This window comes from Geotrypetes seraphini, chromosome 12 (assembly GCF_902459505.1).
Source record: "Geotrypetes seraphini chromosome 12, aGeoSer1.1, whole genome shotgun sequence".
In the NCBI taxonomy this organism is placed as follows: domain Eukaryota; kingdom Metazoa; phylum Chordata; class Amphibia; order Gymnophiona; family Dermophiidae; genus Geotrypetes; species Geotrypetes seraphini.
This window is the reverse complement of record NC_047095.1, coordinates 116,334,829-116,346,858: the sequence shown is the minus strand read 5'-3', so window position 1 is coordinate 116,346,858 and position 12,030 is coordinate 116,334,829. Positions and strand designations below refer to the sequence as shown.

Genomic DNA, 12,030 nt, shown 5'->3' with positions numbered 1-12,030 from the left:
GGCTCGTTACGTAGAAGTTAGCTGCTCATCACCCACTCACTGCTCTAGCCTGACGGGATCTCCCTGGAGCAGGACCCAGAGGAGGAATTTGACCACATTGCTCTCCTAAACCCCCTCCCTCCCCCCACTCTGAAGGCAGCGATCCAGGAGTGTCACATGATATTGGCAGGTAGACTTTGGCCGTCTCCTCTCTCACACGCTCACAATTTTCCAGCCAGTTCCCGATGTAATTATAACAGCAGAGGCAGGGAGGGAGCAAGTGCCTGCGGCCTTTTTATTTATAGAGCAAGTGAGGGAGAGCGGAGAGGGCTGTGTATACAGCAGAGAGAAGAGGGAGATCCTAGGATCTAGGGGTGGGAGGAAGAGAATAAGGAGAAGGTATATGTTACCTGAAGGTGCCCAGGAGACTGCTAAGATTACCCGGCTCTTCCCTGCAGGTGAGAATTCCTGAGTCACTGCCTGTATCTGCTGTCCGTGCTGTCTGGAAGTCTGTCACTGCCAGAGAAAGCAGGTAAGCCAGCCATATAAATATGTATGTGTGTGTGTGTTTGTGCCTACATGTAATCCCGGGCTCCCTAAAGGCTGTGATATGTTATTGGAATATCAGGTCTGCTCTAGGAGCTATCCAAGCCATGGACCTCCTTCAGCTGGAAACTTCTGAATGTAGCTACGTCTCTGGACATTGAGGCTATGAATGCAATTTATGTATGTTCAGTGCAGTTCTTAAAGGAAAAAAAAAAATGTTTTGTCAATCCGTGATCTCCGACGGGGTGTGGCAGTTGCTGCAGGGTGGAACTTGGGTGTAGCTTTTGCCCCTAAAGTGTGTCTTGCCACTGCTATGACAGATGGGAGTGTGTCAGGTGAGGTAGGGTGCTATTAGGGTGATGGGTGCATCCTCCTTCATCAGTATACATCCATACACCGCACTGCGCCCTCCCCCCTCCACACACACTCGGGGCAAGATTCTGAAAACAGCGCCGTCGCTAAACTGTTTTCCGGCGGTGCAGCCTGCATGCACGCGTTTTAGCGTCGGATTATCCGAACGGATTTACCTCTGCCTGTAGCGAGGGTTTCTAGCAGTCTCCGACAATGGCATCCAAAGGTGCTCTCTCCTCCGGTGGATTCTCAAAAATCGCCGAGGCATTTTCGAAGAGCGGCGTCGGCTTTTGGCGACACAAGGCCGCGACTGGTCTGGGGGTGCCGTTAAAAGTGCCAGCACTTGTGTTTTGACTGTGGCTAATGGGGGAAAAAAAAAAAAAAAGGTGTATCCTCTATATTTTTAGTGGAGGGTAGTAAAATCACGCTTCTTTTGAGTTTTAAGGAGAGACGGGCGTGTTTCCTGCGCGTTTGTTAAAAGCCAACGTTTCTTGAGCGCACGTATGATACCCTTGTCTTGTGTGTTTCTGGCTGTGGGTCTTGATAAATTTTACATTATAAACAAATGACAAGATTTACCTGAATTATAGCCGCTTTTTTGGAGAGCGAGGCATGTTTTATGTGCGATTGAAAAACATAAGAATTGCCGCTCACGCGGTGGCCCTTAGGTCAAAGCCCAGTGCCCTATTTGAGTCTGGCCTTACCTGTGTACGTTCTGGTTCAGCAGGAACTTGTCTAACTTTGTCTCTGGGTGAAGAAGAACTTCCTTACGTTTGTACAGAATCTATTCCCTTTTAACTTTAGCGAGTGCCCTCTCGTTCTCCCTTCCTCTCCCATTCATCCAATAGTGCAGCAGGAGAGTGTGTGTGTGTGTGTGTGGGGGGGGGGTTTACGGCGTTTTTCTGCACATGTGCCCATCTTCGCTGCTGTCTGCCGATCTCATTTGCATGCGCAATTTTTTTTAAGAATGTCTCGGGGTTTTTTTAGATTCAGTATCGAAATGACTACGTTAGCAGACCGTCGTTTTGTAATGCGGGTTTTTGAAAATCCTGGCCTCAAATAAAATACACCCTTCTTACCTGGTGAGTCCTGGCAGCTCTTCCTCTGGAATGGACTTGGGATCCTTGCCAAACCCGTTTGCCCTGCCACGTTCATTTGACTTCGCCTCGTGACCTTGGGCAAATCAGTTATCCTTCCGTTACCTCGGGTACAAACTCGGGGGCCCTTTCACTGCACATGCTAAATGTTACATGGCCTGTTTTGAACCTATGGCCCTTGTGACCCTTAGCATACGCGATGGTCCGTTATTGTGTATTGTGTTAGTCTTAGCCTCTGAGGATAAGAACATAGTTATTGAACCTGAATATAACTTGTCTTGAGCTTCAACTGAAAAAGGCCTAAGTTATATCCCAAAAAATAAGAAAAACACTAAAATGAAAAAAAATGCCTCTGCTACGACTATTAATTATTTCTATAGCATTACCAGACACACGCAATCTAGGTGGGTGGGCAGTGGGGAATGGGGTTATCGATTGAAAGCTCTGTCAAAAAGGTGGGTTTTCAGTCTGCTTTTTAAACAAGGGGCTTGGCGGACAAACTCAGGTAATTTATTCCAGTCATAGGGGGCAGCTAGATGAAAGGAACGAAGTCTGGAATTGGCGGTGGAGGAGAAGGGTAAAGCGAAGGGTGGCTTATCTGAGGAACGGAGTTCTCCTGGGAGGTGGATAAGGAGAGAGGAGAGATATTGAGGGGCAGCAGAACGAACACACTTGTAGGTCAGCAATAGGAGCTTGAACTGTATGTGAAGGCGGATAGAGAGCCAGTGATTTAAGGAGAGGGGTGACACGAGCGTAGCGAGGTTGGTAGACGAGAAACTTAAGGAGCCCTTTTACAAAACTGTGGTAAGCAATAACACATGCTTACCACAGGTCAAAATCCACTATCATGGGGTGTGCTCAGGCATCCCGTGGTCGTTTTGGCAACTGCGCACACTTCCCATGTACTAAAAAAAAAAAAAAAAAGTACAGCGGGGATATTTTAAAAAGTTTCAGGATGTGTGGAAACCATTAACGAAGTATTGTAAAGAGTAATTTAAAATTGGTTCCCTTATATTTATTTGTTAACTTAAGGAGCAGGGAGGGGGGGGGATTTTATTATTACATGTTTTATATGATAATGGAATATATGGGAGGGAGGGTTGGGATGGGGATAAGAATTTGTGAGATGTGTCAATGATTATTTCTAAGTGATGTATTTATTGTTTATGTGATTGAATATATTTTAACACTTAATGTAATCTTGAAAATGAATAAAGAATATTTTAAAAAATATAAAATAAAATCATTTTTCCTAAAAAAAAAAAATACACACCCCCTTGTACAAAAACCGCGTGAGGTTTTTAGCTCTGGCCAGCGCCCTGAATGTTCTGCGCTGCTCTGACAATCTTAGAGTTCCTATGAGCGTCGGAGTAGTGTGCCGGCTGGCACTAAAAACCTCTTGCGTGGTTTTGTAAAGGGAAAGGGAGTTATTTTTTTCTTAAATCATTTCTATTGAAAAGTTTTCATATAACAATAATAAGCGGACTGGATGGGCTATTCTTTATCTGCCATCATCTATTATGTTACTATATTTATTTATAAGAGCATAAGAAGTTGCCTCCGCTGAGTCAGACCAGAGGTCCATCGCGCCCAGCGGTACTCTCCCGCGGCGGCCCATCAGGCCCATTGCCTGAGCAGTAGTCCTTGACTATTTCTATAACCTATCTCTACTCCTATCCCTTATCTGTACCCCCTCAATTCCTTTGTCCTCTAGGAACCTATCCAAACCTTCTTTGAAGCCCTGTAACTTGTTCCGGCCTATCACAGCCTCTGGAAGCGCGTTCCATATATCCACCACCCTCTGGGTGAAAAAGTACTTCCTAGCATTTGTTTTAAACCTGTCCCCTTTCAATTTCTCCGAGTGCCCCCTTGTACTTGTGGTTCCCCATAATCTGAAAAATCTGTCCCTGTCCACTTTTTCTATGCCCTTCAGGATCTTGAAGGTTTCTATCATGTCTCCTGTAAGTCTCCGCTTCTCTAGGGAGAATAGCCCCAGCTTTTTTAGCCTGTCAGTATGAGAGGTTTTCCATACCCTTTATCAGTTTAGTTGCTCTTCTCTGGGCTCCCTCAAGTACTGCCATGTCTTTCTTGAGGTACGGCGACCAATACTGGACGCAGTACTCCAGATGCGGGCGCACCATTGCGCGATAAAGTGGCAGGATGACTTCCTTTGTCCTGGCCGTGATGCCCTTCTTAATGATGCCAAGCATTTGGTTTGCTTTCCTTGAGGCTGTGGCGCACTAAATGCTTGGCATCATTAAGAAGGGCATCCAGAAGAGCTCAGAATGGATTACAAGTTTATATACGTAATAAAAATAACAGGGTTTACATAATGAAACAGAAGAGGTTATAGTAAATGTAGAGCATGACTATATTTTAGGTCGTGACATGTTTGGACAATACATAGTGGAGCATGATAATAGAAAGCATGGCAATACTTAATAGGATATGACAGGACAAGATATACAGCTCAGAACGTTTTACATGATTTATTCAGGTACTCAAGCACTTTTCCCTGTCTGTCCTGGTGGGCTCACCATCTATCTAATATACCTGAGGCAACGGGGGCACCAAGAGACTTGCCTAGGGTCACAAGGAGCAGCTTGGGTTTGAGCCAGGGGTCTCAAAGTCCCTCCTTGAGGGCCGCAATCCAGTCGGGTTTTCAGGATTTCTTTTTTTTTTTTTTTTTTTTTTATTGGTTTTTGATATCCCAATCATAAAACAAATATCTGACCGGTTAACAATAAAAAAAATTTTTAAATGGGAGAGTAAGAACTAGTTATTGGTGTGTTGGAAAAATTAGCGAAAACATATTAGACATATACTGACAAACATGACTGTGGGGAAAAATGGGAAGGAAGGGAAAAGTTACATAATATAAGAGGAAATGAGATAGAGGGAAGGGATAGGACATGAAGGACAAGGGTGCATGGTATAAGAGATATGCGCAGAAATAAAGGAGAACTTTTGGGACAAGGATGAGTATATAAGTGGTTAGAAAAGATTAAGATTTATTAAAGGCATCCTGGAATAGGAAAGTTTTAAGATTAGTTTTGAATTTAGTTAAATGAATTTCATCCCGAAGAAATTGAGGGAGAGAGTTCCATAGAGTAGGGGCTGTTATGGCAAAATTAGTCTTTCTTGTATAGTAAGATTCTTTTAGGGAGGGGATGAAAAGGAGTTTTTGGTCCGTAGATCGTAAGATACGGGGAGAACTTTGAGGAATTAGCAGTTTGTCTAGAAATAGGGGCAGATGAGAAAGTTTGATTTTAAAAGAGAGTAGTAAGATTTTATAAATTATACGGTGTGTGACTGGGAGCCAATGAGCCTCCTTAAGAAGTGGAGTAACGTGTTCGAATTTACCTATTTTGTAAATGAGTTTGATAGCGGTATTTTGTATAATCTGCAAACGGCGTAGTTCTTTTTGGGGTAGTCCATTTAATAATGAATTGCAGTAATCTAAATGGGAGATAACTAAAGAATGAATAAGGATCTTGATCGAGTCGGTATTTAGGATGGAAATGAGTGAACGAATGATACGAAGTTTAAAGAAACAAGTTCTTACTACTGTACTTATGTGATCATGGAAGGTGAGATCTCTGTCTAGAGTGACGCCCAGTAATTTTATTTTAGTATCCATATGTAAGGGTGTGGATTTGATGTAGATAGTTCCAGGTAATGTTTCGGATTTTTTAATAGGAAGGAGTAAGCCACAAGATTTAGTAACATTAAGTGAAAGTTTATTGGAAAACAGCCAATCACTTATGATGTCTAATTTAGAGTTAAGATCATTAATATCCGAAGAGTTAGAAGTATTAATGGGGTAGAGTAGCTGGATATCGTCAGCATAGGCGAAAATTGAGAATCCTAGTGATTGTGCCAAAGAAAGAAGAGGGGATAGAAAAATGTTAAATAGAAGTGGGGATAAAATAGAGCCCTGAGGAACTCCAAAAGTTTGAGTTACTGAAGGAGAAGTTTGGTTTTTTATATGAACTTTGAAGTTGCGTTGATGAAAGTAAGAAATAATGACTATGCATGAGATCTATGTGCATGCACTGCTTTCAATGCATATTCGTTGGGGAAATCCTGAAAACCCGACTGGATTGAGGCCCTCAAGGAGGGGCTTTGAGATCCCTGGTTTGAGCCCACAACCCCAGGGTGCTGAGGCTGTGGTTTTAACCACTGTACAACTCTATAAATCAAAATGTAGTAAAATCGAGCCATTGTGACATCACTGATATGGTTGGCTCTTATTGGTGGAATGAGGCTTTATGATGTCACAATAGCAGCTCTGGTTATCAGAGGCTGAAACTTCTCACACTAATTATTTATTCAATTTTCTATACCATTCTCCCGGGGGAGCTCAGAATGATTTACATGAATTTATTCAGCTAATTAAGCATTTTTCCCTTTGTCCTGGTGGGCTCACAATCTAATGTACCTGGGGCAATGGGGGATTGTGACTTGCCCAGGGTCCCAAGTTGCACTGTGGGTTTAACCCACAACCTCAGGGTGCTGAGGCTGTAGCTTTAACCAATGTGCCACACACTCCTCCAATATGGTATCAAAAGTGAGGCAAGACTAGAACAACTAAGCCATTGTGACATCACTGATGATGTTGGCTCTTAGACATTGGTGGAATGAGACATTATGACATCACAATACCAGCTCTATTTATGTATTCAATTTTCTGTACTGTTCTCCCAATGGAGCTCAGAATGGTTTTTACATGATTTATTCAAGTACTCAGGCATTTTCCCCTGTCTGTCCTGGTGGGCTAACAATCTATCTAATGTACCTGGGGCAATGTGGGGATTAAGTGACTTGCCCAAGGTCACAAGGAGCAGTGTGGATTTGATCCCTCAACCTCATGGTGCTGAGGCTGTAGCTCTAACCCCTATACCACACTCTCAGACATAGTATGGTAGACGATAGCATGACAAACATTATCTGACAGAGATGGCGAAACAGAAAGTAGTGTGCTAACTGTTAACTGTAGTGCAATTCTGGAGGCCACATTACAGTAAAGATGTGCGCAGAATTGAATCGGTTCAGCGGACGGCCACCAGGATGATCTCGGGGCTCAAGGGTCTCTCGTACGAAGAGAGACTGAACAAATTGCAGCTCTACACTCTCGAGGAACGTAGGGAGAGGGGAGACATGATCGAAACATTTAAGTACCTCACGGGACGTGTCGAAGTGGAAGATGATATTTTCTTTCTCAAGGGACCCTCGGCCACAAGAGGGCACCCGCTCAAACTCGGGGGCGGAAAATTTCATGGCGACACCAGAAAGTATTTCTTCACAGAGAGAGTGGTTGATCATTGGAACAAGCTTCCAGTGCAGGTGATCGAGGCAGACAGCGTGCCAGACTTTAAGAATAAATGGGATACCCATGTGGGATAAGGAAATTGGGTCATTAGGGCATAGTCAGGGGGTGGGTAAGCAGAGTGGGCAGACTTGATGGGCTGTAGCCCTTTTCTGCCGTCATCTTCTATGTTTCTATGATGGGTCATTTGGCCTTTATCTGCCATCATGTTTCTATGTTTCTATAATCAGAAAGTTCTATGACATCACAATGCAGGTGTAAAGAGCCTTAGCCTATAGGAAGAGGAGATGCAAATGTTAAGAGCCTTAGCCAATAGGGAGAGGAGGAGAGAGTGGCTGCTGCAGACACCAGAAAGTATTTCTTCACAGAGAGAGTGGTTGATCATTGGAACAAGCTTCCAGTGCAGGTGATCGAGGCAGACAGCGTGCCAGACTTTAAGAATAAATGGGATACCCATGTGGGATCCCTACGAGGGTCAAGATAAGGAAATTGGGTCATTAGGGCATAGACAGGGGGTGGGTAAGCTGAGTGGGCAGACTTGATGGGCTGTAGCCCTTTTCTGCCGTCATCTTCTATGTTTCTATGATGGGTCATTTGGCCTTTATCTGCCATCATGTTTCTATAATCAGAAAGTTCTATGACATCACAATGCAGGTGTAAAGAGCCTTAGCCTATAGGAAGAGGAGATGCAAATGTTAAGAGCCTTAGCCAATAGGGAGAGGAGGAGAGAGTGGCTGCTGCAGACACCAGAAAGTATTTCTTCACAGAGAGAGTGGTTGATCATTGGAACAAGCTTCCAGTGCAGGTGATCGAGGCAGACAGCGTGCCAGACTTTAAGAATAAATGGGATCCCCATGTGGGATCCCTACGAGGGTCAAGATCAGGAAATTGGGTCATTAGGGCATAGACAGGGGGTGGGTAAGCTGAGTGGGCAGACTTGATGGGCTGTAGCCCTTTTCTGCCGTCATCTTCTATGTTTCTATGTTTCTATGATGGGTCATTTGGCCTTTATCTGCCATCATGTTTCTATGTTTCTATAATCAGAAAGTTCTATGACATCACAATGCAGGTGTAAAGAGCCTTAGCCTATAGGAAGAGGAGATGCAAATGTTAAGAGCCTTAGCCAATAGGGAGAGGAGGAGAGAGTGGCTCCTGCAGACACCAGAAAGTATTTCTTCACAGAGAGAGTGGTTGATCATTGGAACAAGCTTCCAGTGCAGGTGATCGAGGCAGACAGCGTGCCAGACTTTAAGAATAAATGGGATACTCATGTGGGATCCCTACGAGGGTCAAGATAAGGAAATTGGGTCATTAGGGCATAGTCAGGGGGTGGGTAAACAGAGTGGGCAGACTTGATGGGCTGTAGCCCTTTTCTGCCGTCATCTTCTATGTTTCTATGATGGGTCATTTGGCCTTTATCTGCCATCATGTTTCTATGTTTCTATAATCAGAAAGTTCTATGACATCACAATGCAGGTGTAAAGAGCCTTAGCCTATAGGAAGAGGAGATGCAAATGTTAAGAGCCTTAGCCAATAGGGAGAGGAGGAGAGAGTGGTTGATCATTGGAACAAGCTTCCAGTGCAGGTGATCGAGGCAGACAGCGTGCCAGACTTTAAGAATAAATGGGATACCCATGTGGGATCCCTACGAGGGTCAAGATAAGGAAATTGGGTCATTAGGGCATAGACAGGGGGTGGGTAAGCTGAGTGGGCAGACTTGATGGGCTGTAGCCCTTTTCTGCCGTCATCTTCTATGTTTCTATGTTAATAATCAAACAACTTATTATTCATGAGCAATAACACAATATAATAGGTGCCGTCGACTCGTGTTTGATTCCTAGCAACTTGATGGATTACAGATCTAAATAGAAATTGGTTTTGTGCTAATCTGGTAAGGTCCTCCAGCGTCATCCCCATGCTTGTTTTCAATGTGTCCAGCCAGCTGGTTGCAGGTCGCCCTTTATGCTTTGTTCTTTCAATCTTCCCAAACATGATTTCCTTCTCCAGTTAACTTTCTTTTCTGACAGTGTGACCAAAATAAGACAGTCGTAACTTCATCGTTTTGGCTTCGGGCGATATAGCTCGTTTGATCTCGTCCAGAATCAATTTGCTAGCTCTTCTAGCATAAAATCCTTCTCCAGCACCAAAGCTCAAATGAGTCAGTCGGTGTCAGGTCAAAAGCGTGCCGGGACAAAGGCGCACGCAGACAATTGAGCGCAGCGCGGAGGTGCGCACCGCAAAAAATTACAGTTTTTAGGGCTCTGACGGGGAGGGCGTGGGGGGAACCCCCCCCCACTTTACTTAATAGAGATCGTGCCGCGTTGTGGGGGGTTGTAACCCCCACATTTTACTGAAAACTTCACTTTTTCCCTGTTTTTAGGGAAATAGTTAAGTTTACAGTAAAATGTGGAGGGTTACAACCCCCCAAACCCCCCACAACGCCGGCGTGATCTCTATTAAGTAAACTGGGGGGGCTCACCAACAAAACCCCCCCGTCGGAGCCCCTAAAAACTGTAATTTTTTCGGCACGCGCCTCCATCTTGCACTCAGTTGTCGGCGCGCGCCTTTGTCTTTCGCGCGGTTGTCTATGAACTGCTTTCTGTCTTGTTTCTGTATTTCACCTCTAGAATTGACCACCGAGAAAATGAGTGCATGGACAAGACTGATCTTCGTTTGGAGTGTCATTTCCTTGCCTTTGAATACTTTGTCGAGAGCCTTCATTGAAGAGTGACCCAAGTGCTATTCTGTGGAGTATGTTTACAAAAGAGCCCAGGACATTAAAATCCTTTACAACTTCTATTCTATCACCTTTGAGCTCAAAATCTTCATCATTTTCCCTGTTCATGATCTTCGTCTTGCTTATGTTCAGTTCTAATCCCATGTTATGACTTTTGGCTTTGACTTTTCTCAGTAGATCCAGCATGTCTTCTTTGCTGCTGGTAATGAGCGTTGTAGGTTGTTTATATTTCGGCCACCAACTTTGAAACCAACACTATCTTCTTCCAAATTTGCTTTTTTGAAGATAGTTTCACCTTAAAGGTTGAACAGGTGAGGTGATAAGATGCATCCTTGCCTGACGCCATGCTTTATTGGAAACCAATTACTGTTGCCATATTCAGTTCTCACTGCAGCTTCTTGATTTTCATAGACGCTCTTTATCAACTGAGTTATGTGTTTGGATATTCCCGTTTGTGCTAGAGTTCCCCCATACTTTATCGTGATCCACACAGTCAAAAGCTTTTCTGTAGTCAATGAAGCAAAAATATAGTGGCTTTTGTTATTCTTTGCTCTAATCCAATCTCTATCTAACAATAATGTCTCTTGTTCCTCGACCTTTTCTGAAACCAGCCTGAACTTCAGGTAGTTCTTGTTCAACGTATGATTGTAATTTTCATTGTATTATTTTCAGCAATAATTTGCTGGCGTGTGGAATTCATACAATCGTTCTATAGTTGTTACAGACCTTGGTTTCGGTATAGTATGAACAGTGATGTCCAATCGGTTGGCCATGTTTTTTTTCTTGAGTGAGGGCCATAATAGCACCTTCTGAGTCTTTGAGTAATTCAATTGGAATACCATAGATCCCAGGTGACGTGTTTACAATATAATATCTTCTATAATTACCAATAGTATAATTTAATTATGAGACGTGGAGTTTGTCAAATATTCATCTATCTAAAGGCTTCCATTTACTTTTACATTTAGAAGAAGATGGTAAGCTTTACCTGTAACAACGTACCACAAATTATGGTTTCATAAGATAAAGGAATAGATGATTCAAGAATAATATTTATTTGTCCCCAAACTGACCTCCAGAAATTAAGTATCAATGTACAAAAATATAACAGATGATCCAGAGTCCCACTCAACCTGTAACCTCTTCAATCATTGTAAACCGCATAGAACTTCACTTTCCTGCGGTATATAAACTGTTATTATTATTATTATTATTAATGATTTAAGGACAATATCTTCATATTTTCTATAAAGTAAACAGTATTCCACCATAAATAAAGTGATAAAGGAGAATTATCCTTCCAGTGTTGAATAATCAATTATAAAGCAACTGAAACTAGGAAATCAAATAATAAAGCATATTGGTTCTGAAGTACTTTTTATTATTCAGCACTGGGGGGGGGGGGGCGGGGGAGTAGGTGTGCCTAGTGCTAATTGGTTAGCAAAGCTACATCGTCACGCACTAACCAATTAGCGAGTGGTTAGCGTGTCAGCCATTACCACCTACACAATAGGTGTAGAAAAAGGCTCATGAGCTAATTGCCCACACTCTTAACAGGAAAAGCTGCACACGACCATTTGACAGTCCCACTAAAAGTGGCCTCAGCATGCGGGAAACCCACATACTAATTATAGTGCAAGCCACATTGTAGTGCAGCTTAGTAAAAGGACTCCTATGGCTTTAAAAGTTAATTCTCGTGGAAGTATTTAGTATGCGAGCCAAAAAATGAGAGGCAAGGGGCTTTGTTTTAGGGGGGCAAAGGGTCCGGCTTCAGAATCCCCCATTCCTCGGGGCTGGTCAGACCCAGAAAGACTGCGGAAGGACAGCGACTGCTCTCAGGCCCTCAGGCCGCCGTGGTTAGACCCAGCCTGTGGTCATGCCACGGTGGATGCAGGATAGCAGAGCTCACTGGGGAGAAATGACCTGGAAAATCTATTTAAAAAAAAAAAAAATGTTGAAAAGAGTCCAAAATCGTGGGATGAACACAGAGG

The 12,030-nt window shown here is 43.4% G+C and overlaps 1 protein-coding gene across 3 annotated transcripts in view; it reads left to right on the top strand.

The window, feature by feature from the left end:
• Positions 1-223: 223 nt before the first annotated feature.
• Positions 224-12,030, top strand: part of VWA7 (von Willebrand factor A domain containing 7) — a 64,869-nt gene continuing 53,062 nt past the window's right edge. For 2 of the 3 annotated variants that reach the window (XR_004536538.1, XM_033915216.1), the window contains exon 1: positions 224-511. The gene's annotated coding sequence lies outside the window, so the exon portion shown is untranslated. The remainder of the gene's footprint in view (positions 512-12,030) is intronic. The other variant, XM_033915219.1, reaches the window with a different exon arrangement.